Source organism: Sus scrofa, chromosome 8 (genome assembly GCF_054392235.1).
Source record: "Sus scrofa isolate SSC_HxYL_T2T_F1_AM1 chromosome 8, Sscrofa_HxYL_maternal_Yorkshire_Landrace_v2.0, whole genome shotgun sequence".
Taxonomy (NCBI): Eukaryota; Metazoa; Chordata; class Mammalia; order Artiodactyla; family Suidae; genus Sus; species Sus scrofa.
The window spans coordinates 145332076-145355047 of NC_139390.1; the positions used below are offsets into that span (position 1 = coordinate 145332076).

A 22972-nucleotide genomic window follows, 5' to 3' on the forward strand; every position below is an offset into this window, starting at 1 on the left:
AGCCACTCTGAAGCCTGGCTCTACAGTCTTTCTACCAATCCAGTTGTTGCTAAATCCTGCAGTCAACTGCTGTCTCCTGTGATTGTGGGATGTGTCAAAAGTCACACAGTATTGGAATTTGCTGGTGGCCTAGTGGTGAAGGATTCGTTGTCACTGCTGTGGCTCAGGTTTGATCCCTGGCCCCAGAACGTCTGCAGGCCTCAGGTGTAGGCAAAAAAAGGTCACACAGTATTATTGTAGTAAATTTAATTACGAATAAACTTTAGATTTTCCATATCTTGTGGACATTTCTGATTATAGAAATTCCCAGGCTAAGGGAGCAATCAGAGCTGCATCTGCCAGCCTACACCACAGCCACAGCAACACTGGATCCTTAACCCACTTGTGAGGTCAGAGATCAAACCACATCCATGTGGATACTAATTGGGTTCTTAATCTGCTGAGCCACAATGAGAATTCTGGATTATTTGAGTTTTTAATATCCTCTCTAACACCTTCTGATTTTCAGTTACAGACTTACTCCTTCCTCATTCTCAAATTCCAGTGGTTCTGGTGATTTCTCCATCCCTAGCCCAAAGGTTCTCTGGCCAATGAGAGCCTAGCATTTTCTAGGCTGTAGATTAATTAACAGCTGCCACGTGGCCCATGACAGCAAGTAAAATTCAATAGAAGCTTTGGTAAATCTTTGGAACCAATACAGACATTCTCTCAATGGGCATGAACCTGAGACAATACGAAGCTGGAACTGCTGCAGTCATTTGTTCCCATGTAGAAGCTGAGGCTAAAATCAATCAGTCAGTGGAAGGCAGAGCTGAGAGTTAAAGAAAAGCCTTATCCTTATGATGCATTTTGAACCCCGAAGCCGGCTGTGCCTGAAGTCCACACTATCTCTAGACTTTCAGTTACAAAATCCAAAATTCTTTTTCTTGAATAAGTCATCTTAAGAAGGATTTTCTGTCTTTATCATCCAGAAATATGTTAAGTAAAATATCCCATAATAATGTACTTTCACTCAATTGCATTCCATACCTTTTTCTGAAAGAAAGAGAAAAGAGTGGAGTTAGTGCCTTTCTCTCTTTTCTTTTTTTCTTTCTTTAGAATTTCATTGCATACAACAGTGGGACTGGCTTCAAAAAACAAAACAAAACAGAGACATCACTTTACTAGGATTTGGTTGCACACTCCTTGACTGAAAAAAACTTTGTCGCCATTCTCCTTCAGGTTGGTGATAAGAGGGCCCCGCCTCTCACCTCTAGGGACAACTTAATCCCTATTGCTGGTCTCCAACCTTGCCACCTGGCAGGCCTTCCAGAATTTCCCCCAGGGAAGTTTGCCTCTCTAGATGGCTTTAATACAGCTGAAATTTCCTTCAGCCCACACCCCACCTTCTTTTCCTATCAAATGTCATTGCAGATCTGTCCCAGGAAAAACTGCCTACAAGTCTTTCCAATCTTCGAATAGAATTTCCAGGTGCCATCATTTGCAAATAAGATATGTGTCCAAAAGTTAAGCTTAACTAATGACTCACTTTCTGATTGCCAGTGTTACCGGAGCAAGAACAGGAAATGCTACAGGAATTCTTTTAAGGTCAGACAAATCTAGTATATGGAACAGTTTAGTTGGCAATAAAGATTTCAGCACAAGATGTTTTTAGACTTTCTTTTAAGAATTTAAAGTGTTTGGTAAGTCCCAGGACAAGATGAATTTAATGTGTACCCTAGTTAGTGAATTCAGCAAGCACTTTTCAATTGCCAAAATGATGACCATTTCAACCTTCCAGGAACCTAATATTGTCTAATTGGATGCCATACTTTCAAGAGGTAATAGGAACAGAGTGAATGATAATGATTGGGTAAAACATTTCTGTAACCAGCACTTGTAGAATTTCAATAACAAGGTGTCAGGGTGAGTTGGTTCTTCTAAACAGATCATACCTTCTAAAAGGGGAAAAGTTCTAGAGACATGAACTAATCCCTTTCACATGTGAAGCTGCATAACTCATGACACTAGTACTTAAACCACGTAAGGCCAAAGATGCAGAGCCATGTTCTTTTCTTTTTTCTTGTCTTTTCTTTTTCTTTTTTTTTTTTTTTTTTGACTTTTTGCCTTTTCTAGGGCCGCTCCCAAGGCATATGGAGGTTCCCAGGCTAGGGGTCTAATCAGAGCCACAGATGCCAGCCTACACCACAGCCACAGCAATTCGGGATCCAAGCTGAGTCTGTAACCTACACCACAGCTCACGGCAACACTGGATCCTTAACCCACTGAGCAAGGCCAGGGATCGAACCTGCAACCTCATGGTTCCTAGTCAGATTCGTTAACCACTGCACCACGATGGGAACTCACAGAACCATGTCATTTCTAAGCTCAGCAAAAATAAAAGGGAAGATTGCCCGTGTTAGTCATTTTTTCCCTCAACTATTCCTAGAATATACGTGAAAATAAGAATACTGAAGAATACAAGTCACAATGATTTGTAGCAGGAAATGCTCTGAGTTGAGAATCGGGGAGCTAAACTTTGTTTCTGTGCAGTCCTCAGCAGGTCACTTCTCTTTGGCTCTCTCCTCACCTGTAAAATGAGGTCTTGAAGAACAACCAAAGAAGAAGTGTGCTACTAATTTGGCTACTAAGACAGAGAATTTGCTGATGTAATTCTTCTCAGTTTCGGTTCTGCGCCTGAACCTAAACACAAAGTGCAGGTGGCAAAGAACTTTGAAGACAATCGCGTTCGCGAAAACAAATTAGCTGGGAGAAACATATGACCTGAACGTGAATACTCTTCACGCACGCACGCACTCACGCACTCACACAGCACGCATGCACGCACGCACGCAGCACGCACGCACGCACGCACGCACGCATGCACAAACACTTCTGAGTACTTAATGAGCTCTGGGCACTACTACAAGTGCGGAGGATACAGCAGTGAACCAAGTCCCTGTCTTCATAGGACTTGTTTTCTAGAGGGGAAGGTACATCTTAATCAAACGAAGATACAAAAAGGGTGATGTCAGTTTGTTTTCTATGTCTGTGCATCTATTTCTGCAGGTAAGTCCATTTGTATTACATGTTAGATTCCACATATAAGTGATATCACGTGGGATTTGTCTTTTACCTTCTGACTTACCTCACTTAGTATGATAATCTCTAGGTCCATCCATGTTGGTACAAATGGTATAATTTCATTCTTTTTATGACTGAGCAGTAGCCCATTGTGTATATGTACCACAACTTGTTTATTCATTCCTCTGTCGATGGACATTTAGGTTGCTTGTTCTGTGTCTTGGCTATTGTAAACAGCCGTTGCCATGAACACCGGGGGGCATGTATGTTTTCAAATTAGAGTTTTCTCTGGATATATGCCCAGGATCGGATTGCTGGATCACATGGCAACTCTATTTTTTAGTTTTTAAAGGAAACTCTCTGTACTGTTTTCCACAGTGGCTGCACCAATTTGCCAAAAGGGAAGAGGGTGGGGGAAGGATAATTTAGGAGTTTGGGATTAGCAGATAATAATTACTATACATAGGAGTTCCCATTGCGGCTCAGCGGTTAATGAACCCGACGAGCATCTTTGAGGTTGCGGGCTCGATCCCTGGCCTTGTTCATTGGGTTAAGGATCTGGCATTGCTGTGAGCTGTGGTGTAGGTCGAAGATGCAGCTCGGATCCCACATTGCTGTGGCTGTGGTGTAGGCCAGTGGCTAAGCTCCAATTCTACCTCTAGCCTGGGAACCTCCATATCCTGCAGGTGGGGCCCTAAAAAGCAAGCAAGCAAACAAACAAACCACCCATACTTCCAATAAATAAATAAATAAAAGGAGTGTGTCAGAAGGTGATTAGTACTGAGTAGGAAAGTAAAGCAAGGTGGGAGACAGGGCACGCTGCTCGTAGTTGCCCCTTTGCATAAAGTGCCACAGAGAAGATGGCATATGAATAGAGACCTAAAGGAGATGAGAGAGTAAGGCTATTTCCCACTTAGGAACAGCAGGGCAAAGGCTCTGACGCAGGAGGGCTTTGCCCTTTTGTTGCTGGAACACAGGGAGCAAAGGAAGCGTGGGAAAGATGAGATCAGAGGGGAGGAAAAAGACCAAAAGGGGCTGGACCTGCCGTTTACCCTAAGGTGTTTCTCTGCTGTTTCCCTGAAGATGAATTGCCCCATTCTCTTATGTGGGGAGCCTTTACTGGTGAGACTGGGTAAGAAGACTGGGTCAGTCTAATTGTAACACCTGCTTGGATTAGGGTGGGGTCAGAACCTGAGACTCATTGTCCCCACTGGCCAGAAATGCATGCTGTTCCTTGGAGAGTAAAGCAACATTTCTTTCATTTTCAGTAAAGTTTATTTTCCATCAGGGCCCTCTCTCCTTCCTTGCCCCCAGCTAGAGGCCCTGCCGCCTGTACTTCTGTCATTGACCTAAGTGTGATGTGTGCACCGAGGCAGGCTCTTACATGCATCCCTATTTATCTATCTATTTATCTATCTATCCAGAGACACAGAGAGATTAATTTAAGGAATTGGCTCACACCATTGTTATGGCAGGCAAGTCCAAAATCTCCAGGGTTGGAGGTCCTGTTGTGGCTCAGCAGATTAAGCACCCGACTAGTGGTGTTTAATCCATAAGGATGTGGGTTCGATCCCTGGCTTCACTCAGTGCGTTAAGGATCTGGTGTTGCTGTAGCTGTGGTGTAGGTCCCATACTTGGCCTGGATCCTGTGTTGCTGTGGCTGTGGTGTAGATTGCAGATGCTCTGATTCGATCCCTAGCCTGGGAACTCCCATACGCCACAGGTTGCAGCCCTAAAAAGAAAAAAAAACAATCTGCAGGGTTGAGTTAGCAAGCTGGAGACCCTGGGGGGAGAGTTGAAATTGTATTTTGAGTCCAAAGGCAGCCCGTGGGCACAACTGCCCCTTCTTCAGGGGAGGGGAGTGTTTTTCTGTTAAGACCTTCAGCTGATTGGATGAGGCTCACCCACAGTATGGAGGGTTTACTCAAAGTCTGTTGATGTAAATGTTAATCACATCTAAAAAATACTGTCACAGAAACATGCAAAATAATGTTTGATCAAATATCCAAATGCTGGAGTTCCTGTTGTGGCGCAGCAGAAATGAATCTGAGTAGGAACCTGAGCTTGTGGGTTCGATCCCTGGCCTTGCTCAGTGGGTTAAGGATCTGGCATGGCTGTGGCTGTGGCGTAGGCCGGCAGCTACAGCTCCGATTATACCCCTAGCCTGGGAACCTCCATATGCCATGGGTCCAGCCCTAAAAAAAAAGACAAAAGACCAAAAAAAAAAAAAAATCCAAATGCTGTGGCTTAACCAAGTTGACACATGAAATTAATCATGACATTTCCATTAACATAAATCCTTTTTTTTTCTAACCGCTTTCTTTCTATCTCTGGCCTGAAACATGTTCTGTGAAATCCCTGTTGTCCCACTAGTTTTTAGCATGGGGGCTTTATCTTCCCTCCCTCCCTGGAGTCAGAGGGTGAGGTGGAGGGCTGGCTCTTTTCTCTTTTCACGAGCTGAGCGCCTGCTCCCGCCCCCCCATCACCTGTTCAGGTGAAGCCCACACCATCTGTTCTCACTTCCCAGCGCTTTTAGCTCCCTCCTGTCCCTTCCCCTCTGCCCTCCTTAGTGACCTCAAGCCTGTGGTAACCTTCCCATCCCTTGACCCCATGCACTGTGCCATTTTGCCCCTGCTAACGACCTCCAGATCTGGTGCACCTGTCAGTGGGGAGGCACTCAGGGCTTGCAAGGGTCTGTTTCTGAGCTTTGTTTTCCCACTTGCATGGCCACAGCCTGTCATCCCCTCCACCCCACCCGGTCAGCCTCTCTCCTGCTTCACACCCTCCTTCATTTGCTAATTCTGTTTGCCTTCACTCCCTGCCTTGCTTGCTAGAATCATTGACACTTTGTGCACCCCCACACCCTAACCTTGATGGTCAAAGAACCCCTGGAAATAAATGCAAAGCAGTATTAGGTAGTCCTAGTAACTTGACAGGTAATAAATGGGAGTTCTACCGCCTCCTCATGTCACTCCCTCCCTCACCCTCCTCTCTCGCTCCTCCAAGTTACTCTGTGTTTTTGGAGGAAAATTCAGAACTCGGGCTGTAGCTCACTTCCTGCCCAGCGCTATCTAACTTCAGCTGCTCACTGACCCCACCTCTCCTTTCCTGTAAGTCTCCCAGCAACATCTTAGCACATGGGCACATAAAGTTGACCTTTCTAGATTATTTCTACCCCAAACCCTCCATTTCTTCCATCAACTCCTCGACCCCATAGTTCACAAAGTTACACCCACAGATATGGCTCCTATTTAAATAATCTGACTATTTTAGGATAATTTCCCCCACAAAGTGACCCTGACAAAAGGATCCAGGTATCCCAGGGGGTGCTGGAAGGTGAAAGCAGATGTAACCTAGAAACAGGAAGGGGGCCAATGCAGGGTGTATTATGAGCTGGTTATTGCTATGGGCAATTGGGGCTTATTCTTCCCCGGGTGGGGGGGTGTTTCTCTGGAAGGTGGTATAGATGGTACCTCTGAGTTTTCCCATCTCAGAGGGGAGTGCAATCAGGATTTGTCCACTGCCTGCCATCCGTCATTACTCAGTGGCTGTCCCAGGGCGCTGGCCCCCTGGTGCTGCTGTTCTGCCCTGGCTGGGGCCAAGGCAAGCTCTTGCAGCAAGGGAAAGGCTGGAGGCACCTGCAGGAGGAGCAGGTGCCGTGTGTGGATGCTGAGTCGAGGGGTCCTACACTTCCTCTCCAACCGGCTTTACTGTAACGTGGACCTAGACCTGCACCTACCTCCCCAGCCTTTCATCAGTGCGCCAGCCACTCCAGGCACATTATTTCATCCTCTTGACCATGGAAGTCGGCATTGCCCATATTTACATAAGAGGAAAGAAGCAGTTATGGTTAAGTAACATCACAAAAATTACCCAGCTAGTAAATCCTGGGACTTTGACTTAGAGACTCTTAAATCTATGCATTTTTCTAGTAGAGCAGAAATCCAGAGGCAGAATCTTGGGGAATACCCATCATTATGAGAAATGTCTTGAAGCAAGAAGAGCGGGATTGAGAGCAGAGACGGAGGGGTTATTTTAGAGTCATCGTGGGCCACTTTTCCTCTAAGACTGGTCCATGCTCTCCCCTACATTCATTTCTATTCACATAGCTTTCTAAAGCTTGCTGGGCCAGGATTTTATTTTTTTAATCCACAGGCCCTAACACAATTTCTAGGAACAAATAACAGATACAATGCAGTTTTTGGAATAAAAAATGCCTGGTAATAATGTAATGTAATAAGTGCTCAATTTTATTTAACAGTTATGTATCAATCACTTAGTAGGTACCAGGCACTGGGCTAGATGCTAAGAACACAATGATGGACCACAAATAGTCACTGACAGAAGGCACGAATCAATGAAAGACATGGTCTATTTTTCAATATGAAATATACCATGTTCTCAAACTAACTTTAATTATATAGAGCCATCCGCTAATGACAGCCCTTTAACTTTTGCCATTAAGATGAATCTAGTACTCAGCATTTTCTTTCTTGGTCTGAACCTGCCTAGGGTTATTTTCAGCATTTAACATTTAGATAATGTTCATAGGACTGCTGTTAAGATTAAATAAAATAATAACTGCCAAATCCCAAGCATTTTATATAATTTACCACACTTGCTAGTATCCATAGATTATAAGTTTCACAGAAATAGACACTGATTTATTTTATTTTATTAAAAATTTTTCCTGCTTTATGGAGGTAAATTGAAATTTTTGAGAAAGTTGTTTTGTAAATTGTCATATATATAACAAGATATATAAGCTTAAGGTATACCCTACGATGATTTGATATATACATATATTGCAAAACAATGACCATGATAAGCTTAGTTAATATCCATCACACATATAGCTGCAATTTTGGGGGGGGGGGTGTGAGATGAGAACTTGGAAGATTTGCTCTTCCAACAACTTTCAAATAAAGTATTGTTAATTATAATCACCTTTCTGTACATTCCATTCTCAGAACTTACTTCTAAGATACTGGTTTATTTTAATTTACCTGCATGTATATCCAGCTTTTATCATGCTTAGCACAGGAGGTCTTCAGTTAATATCGATGGGCTCAATAATTATTATAGATATTATTAGTTCAATGTCAAAGACTAAGTAAACACTCAAAGAGATTGAATAGATTTTCCCAATTTCTCAAATCTACTTGGGTAGCCGAGTTAGCACAAATGAGCTCTTTCTCACTCCACTGTGACTAAGGGCCTCTATAAGGCATGCGGCACAGTGCTGACCACACCGTGGGCAGTCAATAGTCCTCTTCCTTCATCGCTGCCTCATTAAAGATGTCTTGGGAACAAAGAGCAACTTTGCTGCTTGTCCTCCAGAAGCTTCTCCTCCTTCATTCAGCTTCCTCTCGTGACTCATATTCCTCTCCCACTCCAGGCCCTCTGGCTTCCCCTGTGGCTCAGGGCCGGGCACTGGTGACGCTCTGGACGTTTGCCTGCATGTCTACGATCCCTTCAACTCAAGCTGCGCCCGCCAGCGACGTGACCTTTAGAAGCTGCCAAGTCCCTGTTGCTGAGTGGTTCCTGCTGCTCTGTGCCTCATGAAGAAGGGGAGATGGAAGAGGAGCGTACTTCCCCCTCGGAAAGTATGAGAAACCCCAGACCAAGGAAGTTATGCAAGTGATGGGGAGAAGTTCGTTCAGGGTTTCAGCTCTGCCCATACACCTGTGCCTGGCCTTGGCACATTCTAGAGTTCTTGGCTCTCGATAGCTCAGTGACTGGGAAGCAGAAAACACACAGCCAACTGTTCACTTCTGGTCTGAGAACCTCCTGACCAGTTGCCTCAGATTTAAAGATATGTCACTGCCTTCTTTATCATGGTGGCTTTTGTCCTGTACTAGATGATTTTATGTTCTTGAGCTATAAACTTCCAAGGGACCAATTTTGACTTCAGTACTTGTGACTGTTAGAAGCTGATAATATATCATGAAGTTGCTTTGGGTGGGAAGCCAGGGGGTTCATGAGACCTCCAAGTTTCCAGAGCCTTCTCCCCCTTGGAGAAGGACCTCCAGAGTAAAGAGCTTTGCAATTGCTCTGCTATTGCTTTGAGGCACCAGTGTGAGAGTGTCTGGGACATGGACTTGGGAGCTGTGGATATCTCGGTTAGTATTATGATTCTAGAATGATCTAGTTGTGTGATGTAGGGTGGTACTTAGCCTTTCTGAGCCTCAGTTTCCTAACTGATAAATGGCGATAAATATTACCTACTTGGGAGTTCCAGTCGTGGCGCAGTGGTTAACGAATCCGACTAGAAACCATGAGGTTGTGGGTTCAATCCCTGGCCTTGCTCAGTGGGTTAAGGATCCAGCATTGCCGTGAGCTGTGGTGTAGGTCACAGACTCAGCTCGGATCCCGTGTTGCTTTGGCTCTGGCATAGGCTGGTGGCTATGGCTGCAATTGGACCCCTAGCCTGGGAACCTCCATATGCCGCGGGAGCGGACCTCAAAAGGCAGAAAAAAAAAAAAAGACAAAAAAAAATTACCTACTTGATGGCATTGAGGTTAAATGAGAGAACATCCATAAACTGCTCACACTCAGTGTTAAGAAATGGATGCCCATTATCACTGAAACACCAGGAAGGATGAGAAGACAGTTAACACCTAATGGCTCTTCAGGTCTGTTTTCTGAGAAGAGCATGTGAGATCTTAAAGCCAAAGCTGAATTCCCTCCTCTGAAAGGGAGATAAGAATGTTTGGAAAGCTGCAAAACATTGGTTATTAAACAGACCATGCAGTCCTGTGTCAGTTGCCCTGTATTTTTTTTTTTTTTTTTTTTTTTTAAGGGCCAAACCTGTGGCATATGGAGATTCCCAGGCTAGGGGTCGAATCGAAGCTGCAGCTGCCAGCCTACACCACACCCACATGGCAACTGTGGGATCTGAGCCACGCTGGCAACCTATGCCCCCACTCATGACAATGCTGCATGCTGCGCCACAAAGGGAACTCTGCCCTATAATTATTAATAATAAAACATTTGAAGCAAAAAGGATCATATGTATATACCAGGTATAGCAAGAGAGAATGGGGAATTGAGAAAAGGTGTAAATAGTATCAAATTGTTACTATATATCAGGTGTTGTAGTAGGTGCTCTTTGTTAGGTAACTTTTGTCACCTCATTTGATTCTTCATCTCTTCCACAACGGTTCTAATTATTCCCTCCCTGGGTCTCCTGACACTATGAGTTACATAAATTACTCCCATCTTTTAGAAAAATTGACATAGAACTGACATTAGTTTTAGGCATACAACATAATGATTTGATACATGTATATATTGCAAAATGATTAGCACAATAGGTTTAGTTGACATCTGTCATCACACTGCTACAATTTTTTTTTCTTGTGATGAGAACATTTCAGATGTATTCTCCTGGCAGTTTTCAGATGTACAGCACAGCATTCCAGCTGCAGTCCCCATGCTCTGCGTCACATCCCCAGGACTTATTTTCTGACAGTTCTAAGTCTGTATGTTTGACTACCTTCATCCATTTCATCCACCTCCCAAACCCCGCCTCTGGCGACCACCTGTTTTTCTCTGTATCTACGAGTTCTGATTTTTTGTCTTTTGGGTTTTTTTTTTTGGGGGGGGCGGGTTGTTCTTTGGCCAGATCTGCAGCATATGGAAGTTCCCAGACCAGGGATCAAACCCAAGCTGCAGCTTCGATTTATGCCACAGCTGCAGCAATGCCAGTTCCTTAATCCTCTGTGCCACAGCCAGAACTCCGAGTCCTGGTTTTTTTGTTGTTGTTGTTTTTTTTTAGATTCCACATTTAGGTAAGATCATACACAATATTTGCTTTGTCTGTCTGACTTACTTCACTACTCCCATCTTATAAAGAAAAGGAAATAGTGAATCAGCCTCACTCAGTAATTTGCCCAAAGTTACGCAGCCAAGTAGGTGGTATTTGAAATCAGAGTGTAGCTCCAGAGCCTAGAGTCTTTCCTTTATACCCAGGAAGGGGGAGGTCAGGGAGACTGTTTTTCCTGAAGAAAGAAGACAGAACCATCCCACTGGGGAAGCCAAGGGCAGCCCAGGAGAGGGAGGACAACCACAGTGTCCCCAGGGCTGTGACCAGAGAAAGGTGGTGGAGTTTCCCCACCGGGGCTTTCTCTGGGTAGATGATACATTCTGGGAAACCTTGGACCTCCCAAGAAGTTTCTGGCTGTACCTGGTCCAACCAAACTACATACTCAACCCCAGAAGTAAGTGCGAGGAGGAAATCAAGAACGGACAGCTTGTCGCCTCGTGGCCAGGAAGGTCTCCGTGTTGAAATAATTAAAAGTAGACTAAACAGTGGAAAGACTTCGCTTTGTCTTGTCAGCATTGCTCAAGTCAGCCAGAAACGAAAGCAGAAGGCTGAGGAAGAGCCCAGAGGCAGAAAGAGGAAGAAAGGAGCTTTTCTCCTTCCTATCAGATCTTCTCTCTAGAAACATATTCGAACAAACCGGAGACATTCTCTAATCATTTCTGTTGAACTGAGCCCTCCAGTGACAGAGAGCTAAGCTGTGGGGCTGCCGCCCAGAAGCTCTGAAATAACTGTCAGTTGCTGGGGCTGGTGTGCCCTGCCTGCAGCACCGGTGCCACCTTAGAGTCCTGAGGTCCATGGGAGACACAGGAAGAGCCGGAAAAGTAGGACCCTTCCCAGCTGAACGTCACACCATGTCACCCACTTTCAAGGGAAGACCCAGTGTGGACTGTGTCTCCATGAGATGGATCTTGCACAGGCTCCAAGCCGTGACAGGGAGGTCTGCACGGCTGTCAGACTACCTGTCAGTATCTGGAAAACAGGCAATGTAATCCTCAGCTGTCCTGTGGGTTCCACCACAAAGCAGGAGGAAACTAGCTGTTTTCCACAGACAGGATCCTACAGTGAGATTTCTGAAATTAGAGAGAGAAAAAGAGAGAGCGAGAGGGAGAGTGAGAGAGAAGAGCCAGACTTCCCACCAGATACCACAGAAACAGGCAAACAAGCCAACCCGAGGGATGGGCTCTTGCTCTTCAGGTCCAGAGAAGGCTCTTGGGGACGGTGGACGCGCCGTTGGCACCGGCACTGTTTGCTGCCCGACTCTCCCATCTTATCCATACCCACGTAGTCAGGCGCTCCTAGGAACTCATCCTCATCTCCGTGCCAATCTTTACTGTCTTTAAAGCCCCGCCAGTGAATTCCTTTAACACCCAGCTCAGAGTTCCCGCTCTCAGTGAATCCTTTCCTGCCGGATCTTAGCAGTCTTTCATTTGGAGCCCCAAACACCTTTTAAGAACCAAACTTCCTTACATATCATTTTAACATGTGTAAGTCAATGATTGTGAAAACTGTACACATCACAACTAAAAAAAAAAGCAGGACAGCGAGTTACGCGTAACCCCACCATGCAGAGATGAGCAGTGACGGTGTCACGTGTGTTTGAGTCTCTCTGGTGTTCCGTCTTCCCTGTGTGGTTAACACGGTTTTTCCTCCTCTGCAGCAAAATGTCGTGAGCATCTCTCTCATACGCGTGTCTGGGTGTCTGTCTATCTGTACACTGTCATGGTGCATATAGTAGTTCACAGCCTTCTTAATAGCATCAGGCGGAGCATACCATGTTTCACCACAGTTCGTGGTAAATAGCCAGGCCTCGCTTAGGGTAAATGATTGGCTGGGTTGTCCTAAGGGCTCACACGCATTGATCCATTTGATCTGTGTTCTCCGAGGTGGTTGGTTTCATTATTACTCTCACATTTCACAGATAAGGGAACAGAGGGCAGAAAAAATTTAAATTATTTGTCCATGACTAGTACATTTAGAGCTAGAATTTGAACCTGGCTTCAGAGTCTTTTTTTTTTTTTTTTTCCTTTTCTTTTTATGGCCTCACCTATGGCATATGGAAGTTCCCGGGCTAGGGATCGAATGGGAGCTGCAGCTGCTGGCCTATGCAGCAGGCACAGCAATGCAGGATCCAAGCTGAATTTTTGACATTTGACACAGCTTGTGGCAACGCCGGATTCTTAACCACTGAACGAGGCCAGGGATTGAACCTGTATCCTCACGGATACTATATTGGATTCTTAACCCCCTGAGCTGCAATGGGAACTCCTGGCTTTAGACTCTTAGGCACCGCCCTATGTGACTTTAACAGTATTTGTTGAGCACCTAATAACCAGCAGTTTCTTCAGATATCTTATTTGTTACCTCTGGAAGTCAGGAACAACAGTGTGAGAGTCTTGCCTGAGGTCAAAGGGCTGCAAAGGGGGGCAGCCAGGGCAGCCTGGTCCCCAAACCCGGCCACCACCCCCATTGCCCCCATCGTCATCATCATAGTATATTCATCCCCGTCAGATGCTATCCTTGCGAATTAGCCGGATTAGCTGTCTTTACTCTCTCTTCCTCCTTCCCCAGAATATCACATCTTTATTCATCCTTATAACCCCAGCACCTTGCACAGTTCCTGGGCCCTGCTCACCATGTGATAAATACTTGAGGGAATAAAGGACTTGAGGAACTGGTCTGACTGACAGCAACCAAGGAAGACATTTTGCTTAACCTGTTTAAATAGAATATGCAACGCATGATACGAATTTGTCGTGTGAACTTGGCTCTCTAACACAAGACAACAAGAAAAGTTGACATTTACAGTGCTGAAAATCTCTAAACTCCGTGTGAGGGATGTGGCCAAGAGCACCTGGAGAGACCACCGATGCTCTGGCTGCAGCTCTAGAAGGGGGGAGAGTGTGAATTTGGCTCCTTCTCACTCACTTCCTACCTGGGACCTTTGTTCTCCCAGCTCTTGGGGCACGCTGGTGTGTGCAGGCTGATTCCACCTCCATGTCCTTTATCAAAGTTTTCTTTTGCCTGGTGGTTGATACTGTATCAGTTGTTACTTCAGGGCAGAAGCCCAGAGGTCTGTGAGTCTCCCTGGGCCACTTCTAGTTCCACAGTTGGTGCCAAAAGGGCAATCCGGTAGGTTTTATTATGATGATCTTTTAATCTTTTTAGGGCCGCACCCACAGCGTATGGAGGTTCCCAGGCTCGGGGTAGAATCAGAACTGTAGCTGCCGGCCTACACCACAGCCACAGCAATGTGGGATCCGAGCTGCATTTGCGACCTACACCACAGCTCATGGCAATGCTGGATCCTCAACCCACGAGGCCAGGGATCGAACTCATGTCCTCTTGGATCCTAGTCGGGTTCATTACTAGGCACAACAGGAACTCCACCCCAGTAGGTTTTGATGGCCGGTTTTCTCTCCTGCAGCTGAATGGGCTCTTACAGTGTCCTGGGTTTGAGGATTTGGGACTTCTTTTTACTGTTTACTGCAGCAGGCAATCAATGCGATTCCTACTCAGTAACTCTCCTCCCCACTTGAAATTCTCCTCTCTCCCACTTGTGACTTTGCAAAACCCACAGAAACAGGCCAACTCTGGTCTCTGAGCAGGGCTGAGCTTCTGGTAGAAAAAACTGGCAGAAAGCTGAGTTTGTTGAAACGAGAAGGAATAGAGCACTACCAAAACAGCTTATGCACAAAGCAACTGATCCTTGCTTTATTTCTGTCGTCCCCTGGGAGACATACAGCGAGTGGGCGGGAAAGGTCTGAATTCGTCAGTGTGCTGGGGTGGGTTGAAAAGAAATCTGGGGTACTTTCCGTGGTTTGTCACACGCAAGGTTTCATAGGCAGGAAACTGCCAAGAGGTCTACTTTATCTTCTATCCTGATTACAACGTAGAAGACTTCCCTTTGTAACATCCGAAAATCCCCCAAGTGAATCAAGTAGAAGCAACTGTAGATTTTCCAAACCCAGCCAGGAAAGAGCAGCTAAAGCTTATCGAGCACTGAAGGTATGGCAAGCTTTGTGCCACATGCTTTACCTGAGCTGATGGACTGAAACCTCCAGGTCCTCCGGATCCGAACCATTAAAGGCTGTTGCCATCCTGGCTTTACAGAGAAGGAACCCAAGGCACAGAAAAGTTAGGTAAATTGATTGCTCACATGTCACATCATTTGGCGGTGGTGGGCAGGAACTAAGCCTGTGGAGTTTACCTATCTGACTCCCGTCATTAGAAGACACATTTGACAAGATGATACTGATTTCACTGAGCAGTTTCCTTGCAGGCCTCCAAGGCCAGTCTTCGTGTTATTATCACTGTGCAAACATTAAAATAACTGTCATTTATTTATCCTCAAATGCCGACTGAACACCTGTGATCTGCCATGCGCTGGGCAAGGCCATACCAATGTAATCACTAGTAATTACTTGCTTTACTTGCTTTATTTCATTTAATCCTCATAACAGCTTTTTCACGTAGGTCCTATTATGATCAGGTAAAGAACTGACGTGGTAGAGCACACAGAAGCGGAAATATGTGGCTAGACTATGTGAAATACTGTACACAGAAAACTTGCGGTGTTATAAACATCATTTATATAACAATTGTATAAATTCTATGATGTATATATTATAATGTTAATTTATAATGTTGTATATCAGTGTTACCTCATTTTAAAAAAGAATCGATAGGTAAAGACGTTAAGTATTTGTCAAATTCTTACTGCTATAAACCACGGCTATAATGGGTAGAGGAGCCAGGATTTGGACCCAGTTTGACTTGACCCCAAAACCAATGCTATAAAGACAAAGTAGGAGTTCCCACTGCGGCCCAGTGGGTTAAGAACCCGACATAGTGTCGGTGAGGATGCGGATTTGAACCCTGGCCTCGCTCAGTGGGTTAGGGAATCCCGAGTTGCTGTGGCTATGGCAGGGGCCGGCAGCTGTAGCTTGGATTTGACCCCTAGCCTGGAACCTCCCTATGCCATGGGCGTGACTGTGAAAAGAGAAAAGGAAGGGAAAGAGAAAAGAAAAAAAAAGACAAAGTAAAATTGTAGACACTGGAGGTTATCAACATGCTTGAAAATAGGGAAATGGGAAAAGGAGAGGATACACAGAATAAAACCTGAATTACGCATTTAAACATTTCCCTCAATATGCCCTAATAAATGGGCTAGAGACACTCCCGTCCAATATCCCCATTTGTCATTTTTGATAGCTCCTCATGAAGGGACTAACTCCCTTTCACTCTAGAATGAAGGATATAGATCTGCCTTCTGCATGTCAGCAGTCAGAGTCCGGGACTGTTTCCACCTTGCTAGTTTTTGCAGCCTTGCTGACCTCACTGCATGAAGAGATAACTTGGAGGTCCTCACCTAGGCGGGTGGTCCCTGGAGGAGTTAATACACATTTCATGTAAATGCAGATGGTCCAGGAATCCTGAGAAACAGGAGGATTAAATCAGTGATTCAAATGTTCCACTGTGAAGGGTTTTACAGCAGCAACAAGATGCCAGGATGGTCAACAAACATGCTTTAGACAATGAAGATGTTTCTGAAGAATTCATATTGGCCTGCTTTAGCAGTGAAAATGTTTTTGCCTTTGGGGCACAGAGTCATGGGGTCCACTTTGAACGCCATCTGCCACCTTGTGGAAACTAGTGGCAATAAAAAGCACGGCCCTTGAATAATACACTGTAATAATAATATGATCTGTGCTAACGTTTATCAAGGGCTTCCCATAGGCTGAGCACCATGCTGAACATCTTTGAAACGTGTTCTGATTTGATAATCAAAATAAATTTCCAGGGGAGGAACTGTTATCGTCCCCATTTTTTTTTTTTTTTTTTTGGTCTTTTTGCCTTTTATAGGGCTGCTCCCGCAGCATATGAAGATTCCCAGGCTAGGGGGCCAGTTGGAGCCATAGCCACCAGCCTACGCCAGAGCCATAGCAACTCGGGATCGAGCTGCATCTGCACCCTACACCACAGCTCACAGCAATGCTGGATTCTCAACCCACTGAGCAAGGCCAGGGATCGAACCCTCAACCTCATGGTCCCTAGTCGGATTCAGATTCGTTAACCACTGCACCATGATGGGAACTCCTGTTATTATCCCCATTTTAAGGGTGAGGAATATGTGACTTAGCAAAGTCAAGTCATTTGCCTCAAGCCTCAGATCTGGGCAGTGTGATTCCAGGGCCATGCATTAAACCATGGCTGCCCTCTGCCATATGCAGCCCCTCATTCTCCTGTGCTGTTTAAGCATTTAAATAAGTATTGCGGGAGTTCCCGTCATGGCTCAGTAGTTAACGAACCCGACTAGTATCCATGAGGACGCGGGTTTGATCCCTGGCCTCGATCAGTGGGGGAAGGATCCGGTGTTGCCGTGTGCTGTGGTGTTGGTTGGAGACACGACTTGGACCCCTCGTTGCTGTGGCTGTGGTGGAGGCCAGCAGGTGCAGCTCCGATTTGACCCATGGCCTGGGAACCTCCACGTGCTTCAGGTGCAGCCCTAAAAGGACAAAATAATAACAATAATAAGTATTGGAGTCTCTGGAGGGGTCACTAACAAGCCCTCCATCTTGGGACAGCCATTAGAATCATTAGAAACAGTTTTAGCAGCTACCGTCTGGCCTGATGCACAGGAGGCTAGAAGGATGGGGACGGGGGGTTGGAGGACAGCTTTCCTTGGAGTCTTTCAGTCTTTCCATGTTCCTTTCTCTTGGCAGGGTTCTGTCCAGCGATCACCACTCTCTTCACATTCTTAGCTTTCTTCATGCACAAATACCAACTGACCTGGTCCCTAACCTTGGCCTCCACAAAGTGTAACCTTAGGATAGTGCCCCAACTTTTCTGAGCCTCATTTTCCTCACCTGTAAAATGGGGCTCATATTGACCTACATAACCATGCTTCATTCTGTAACATACTTAAGACAGATAAATGATATAACAACTCTGAGAAAAATGACATCACAAATATCTAGCATAGAACTTGGCACATACTTGTACAGACAACAAAAATCGATGATGTTAATACCAATTCCACAATTTGACATCACGCTGGAATGTCATTCAACACGATTCATGGTGGCCCCACTCAGTATTTCCTGTGCTCCTTACATCAACCTTGTGCAAATGGCAGGAGAGACTGACTGCCCACTTTACAAATCAGTGTCCTTAAAACTCGTCATGTACCCGCTAGGAACGGAGACCTGGGAACTTAGCGAGGTGTTCATGGACACTTATATCAACATTCACAATGGCTATCCTTCTTTTTCTTTTTATGGCCGCATGTGTGGCACATGGACGTTCCCAGGCTAGGGGATGAATCAGAGCTGAAGCTGCGGGCCTAAGTCACAGTCACAGCAACGCCAGTGCCAAGTCACGCCTTCAACCTCTACCACAGCTCACAGCAACGCCAGATCCTTAACCTGCTGGCTAACTGAGGCCAGAGATTGAATCCAAGTCCTCACAGATGTTGGGGACATGGCTCAGATTGTCAGTGTCAAAAAATGAGACACATGAACACGGGGAGATCTCAACAAGGCTCTTGACTTCTGCAGAAGGGCGTGGGAGCTCAAAAGCATGCAAGACCCTCCCTATTTATCCCTAATGCAGGTGATGTACCTGTCCCCTTCCCATTGGTCAGCTCAGGGCACACATTCTTCTCGGATGGCTAATTTGAAACAAATTGTTACTAGGAGAGGAGGGGAAAAGGAGGGGGGCAGTGTTTCAGAGGAAACCAGAGCAAATGGAGTAACCAAGATTTCCTTTGATAGAAAAGACATTATGTTACTTTCCACACAGACACTATATCAGGTTCTTAACCCGCTGAACAACGGGAGCACTTGGCTATCTTTTTTTTCTGACAGAGTACACAGTGAATCCCTGGGAAAACAAGAGGGTGAGATAATAGAAAAACATGTATGTTGGTCTGTGCCCCTCATTCCTGGCACAGAGCTCTTAAAACCTCTGAATTTCCTAAGTGATAAGAGCACTAGGAATATCTTTTGTCCTAATATTTGATCTTTTCTAATGAGGCAACTCTGGGTGGGCTCTTGGATGAGGACTGGTCATTGGAAAGACCAAGCCATGATTAGAAGCTTGGAATTTTCAGGGCTGCTTCTCATTCTCTTGAGAAGGAAAAGGGCTGAAAATGGAGTTGATGGAAGGAGCCAATGTGATGAAACCTTTATAAAAGCCCAATAGCATGGGGTTCGGAGAGCTTCTGGGCTGGTGAACATGCAGAGGTGCTGGGAGGGTGGTGCCCCTGGACAGGACACGGAAGCTCCATGCTTTTTCCCACATACCTTGCCCTACGCACCTCTTCCCCTGGATGCTCACCTGTATCTTCTATTACATCCTTTTATGATCAACCAGTAGACCTAAGAAAATGTTTCCCTGAGTTCTGTGAGCTGCTCTAACAAATCAATCAAATCCAAGGTGGAGGTGGATGGAACTTCACCCTACAACCAGCAGTCAGAAGTCCAGGTGACAACCTTGACTTGTGACTGGCATCTGAAGTGGGGTAGTCCTATACAACTGAGCCCTTAACCTGTGGGGTCTGCTATCTCCCGGTCTCTAGTGTCAGAATTGAGTTGAGCTGTAGGATATCCAGCCAGTGTCAGAGCATTGCTTGCTGGTGTGGAACCCACTCCTCATCCTCATCACACCCAACATGGGAAATTGGTGTTGTGTTTTTCTGTTACCCTCTGCCCCTTACTGACTGGAAATGAAGGCTACTTCCACAGCCATAGTTGGGGCACTATCACTTCAAAGAGGCATAGGAGTGGGGAGCCGGACAAAACAATGCTTCTCCTACAGCTTTCAGGGCAATTATCTGACTTTCCAGAAATTGTATTTATGGATTTTTGGCTTACACAAAGCAGTGATATACAGCAGTCAGACTAAATAAAATACACGACATGCATTGCTATAGATAAGTGGCTTTTATCTGCCACACCCATTCTAAACACTGGGAAACGGCAGTGAATACAACAGACAAAAATCCTTCCATTCAAATAGCTAAAGTTGGAGTTCCCATTGTGGTGCAGTGGAAATGAATGTATGTTGGTCTGTGCCCCTCATTCCTGGCACAGAGCTCTTAAAACCTCTGAATTTCCTAAGTGATAAGAGCACTAGGAATATCTTTTGTCCTAATATTTGATCTTTTCTAATGAGGTTTCGGGGTCAATCCCTGGCCTCACTCAAGAGGTCAAGGATGCAGCGTTGTCCTGAACTGTGGTGTAGATGGAAGATGCGGCTCGGATCTGGCATTGCTGTGGTTGTGGTGTAGGCCAGCAGCTGTAGCTCCAATTCGACCCCTAGCCTGGGAACCTCCATATCCTGTGTGTGTGGCCCTAAAAAGCAAACAAACAAACAAACAAACAAAAAACCCCCAAATAGCTAAAGCCTAGGGTTGAAAAGAACAGTAGGCTTGAAGTGTGGGTAAATTCTAAGGCAAAATTCTGGCTAACAGTCGGGACACTGTGATTTGCATTGCTGAAGATTTAAATCTTGGCTCTTCCTCTGGGCAAGTTAGTTAATTTCTTTAAGCTTCCATTCCGGTCTTGTGAGTTAATGTCTACACTGGAAGGTTCCTCGAGGATTAATGATTTAATATATACTATACTGTTTAACATGGTGCCTGATACACAATAAGCACTCAGTGGGTAGTAGCAATGATTTATTGCTTGTGAGACACTTATTTACCAAATCACTTAAGCAAAAATCAATGGTGAGGGCAATCTTGACTCCTGACCACCTTAATTATCATATTCTGTCAATGTTATCTCCCAAATATTTCTTAAGTGAGTGTGTGTAATTCCCCCTTTTCTCCCTTGCTGTTATCTTAGCTCAGACTACTTCCAGTACTGATCAAAGAACTAATCTCAGAGAGCCCCCTGCCTTCAGCTTTCTTCTCCCGTGCATTCCTCCTCCTTGATCAAAAACTGGATCGTGTCCTTTCCTAACTGCAATCCTCCAGGAATGCTCCCCCCACGACTCTCCCTTGCCCGTAAACGCCTTGGTGAGGTCCGTGAGACCCGCACACTCCAGCCCCTGCCTTCACTGGTCACCTCCCCTTGTACTTTAAACCTCCACCACACGTGTCTCTCTCTAAACAGATTCGTAAGCTTTTTGGCCAAAGGAAACGAGTCTTAGCTCTCTTAGCCTATGGGACACTTAGCACAGGGCTAAGTGTAAGTAAGGGTAAGTGAACTAAAGTCTGTGGAGGGGTGGTTGCAAGGCTGTCATGATCATTTCGAGGTTGCCTGGCAATAATAGATGATAACTCGTAATCGAATGCTTCTCATGTCCAGGCATAAGACTTGGTGTTTCACAGGCATTATCTTACTTAGTCTTTTTTTTAGGGCTGCACCCACTGCATTTGGAAATTCCTAGGCTACGGGTGGAATCAGAGCTGCAGCTTCTGGCCTACACCACAGCCACAGCAATGTAGGATCTGAGCCGTGTCTGCGACCTACACCACAGCTCATGGCAACACTGGATCCTTAACCCACTGTCCACATGGATACTAGTTGGGTTTGTTACTCTGAGCCATGACAGGAAGTCCATCTTATCTTTAAATAAAACTTATGAGAGAGGCAGGTGCTGCAATTATCATCATTTTACAGACAAAAAAACCTTTTGTTTTGCAGGGGTTTGTAGTTCCCAGCATCACAGACTGGCAAATGGCAGGACAGGTAGGTGGATTCTAAATCCCTGTGCTTTATTCCCGTATGCATTTTGGAAATCTCAGAATAAGAAATAACTTCTCCCTCTTTCTGGAAGTTCTCAGAAGTGTCGATGCATGGAATCCATTCCTGAAAAGTTCTGGGCTCACACAGCACTATTTCTCTTTCTCACACAGCTATTATTTCTATACTCACTCAGACTAATAGCTCCAGTTAGAATATTTTTACCTCCTATATTTCCTTTCAGTCAAGAGATTTTATTGAAGGCGGCTTTCAAAGATAACATGAAAGACTTTTTAAAATGTGTTGTTTTGCAAACTTATTTTAGAGGAAAAGGATACCTTAGAAACTTGATTCCAAACACCCATTCTGGGGAAGTAGTATTTAGCACAAAACAGCCACAATTGACACTTGCCATTCAGACAAGCAGGTGTCGGATTGATAGCTCAGAAGTTGCCTTCAGAGGGCTGAAATAATTTATCATGCATTGCCATTCCCCTAGCTTGATCAGACTAGAAAGGGGAGGCCAGGGATTTCCCATTGTGGCTCAGTGGTTAACAAACCCGACTAGCATCCATGAGGATGCAGCGTCGATCCCTGGCCTTGCTCAGTGGGTTAAGGACCTGGCATTTCCGTGAGCTGTGTTGTAGGTCACAGACATGGCTCGGGCCCCGAGTTGCCGTGGCTGTGGTGTAGGCTGGCAGCTGCAGCTCTGATTAGACCCCTAGCCTGGGAACTTCCATATGCCACAGGTGTGGCCCTAAAAAGCAAAACAACCCCCCAAAACAAACCAAAACCTCCAAAACTGTTTATGTTCGCATTTATCGAACATTTGCTCTTCTAAGGGTTAACTACTTTAACTCTATAAATTTATGCTGTAGATACCGTCAATATCTCTTCTCAACAGATGAGTAAAATGAGAAAAACAGAGGTTAGGAAATTTACCCCAAATTTTACAGAGAATAAGTGCAGAGGCAGGATTTGAACCCAGATAACTTGGCCCCTTAACATCCTATACTTCCTAACTTAAGAAAGTGAAATGAACTATCTCCCTATATCCCTAGGTTTTACAGGTCCTCCCCTAGGCTATCCAATAAAGACCTTGGTTCAGAAAAGACACCATGTGAGATTGAGGCTCAAACTACAAGACGGTGTGCAAAAGAAGTAAGACTTTTGCATGGCATCAGCAGTAAATTTTAGCCTGGACTGCCTAAAACCCTCTTATTATTCTTATTTGATGTAAGGCAACTCAAATTCCACACTGCAGTAATATAAAGGAAGCAATGAAGAAAGCTCATTTGGAGAAGAGGTTAGGCATTACTTTTTTTTTTTTTTTTTTTTTGTCTTTTGTCTTTTCTAGGACTGCACCTACAGCATATGGAGGTTCCCAGGC

The 22972-nt window shown here is 45.1% G+C and overlaps 1 long non-coding RNA gene across 1 annotated transcript; it reads left to right on the forward strand.

Moving 5' to 3' along the window:
• The first annotated feature begins 2862 nt into the window (after positions 1 to 2862).
• On the forward strand, positions 2863 to 15583 carry LOC146401117 (uncharacterized). Its single transcript, XR_014811984.1, has 3 exons — positions 2863 to 3048; positions 8462 to 9185; positions 13460 to 15583. It is a non-coding gene; the product is annotated as an uncharacterized LOC146401117 (long non-coding RNA).
• The last annotated feature ends 7389 nt before the right edge of the window (positions 15584 to 22972 follow it).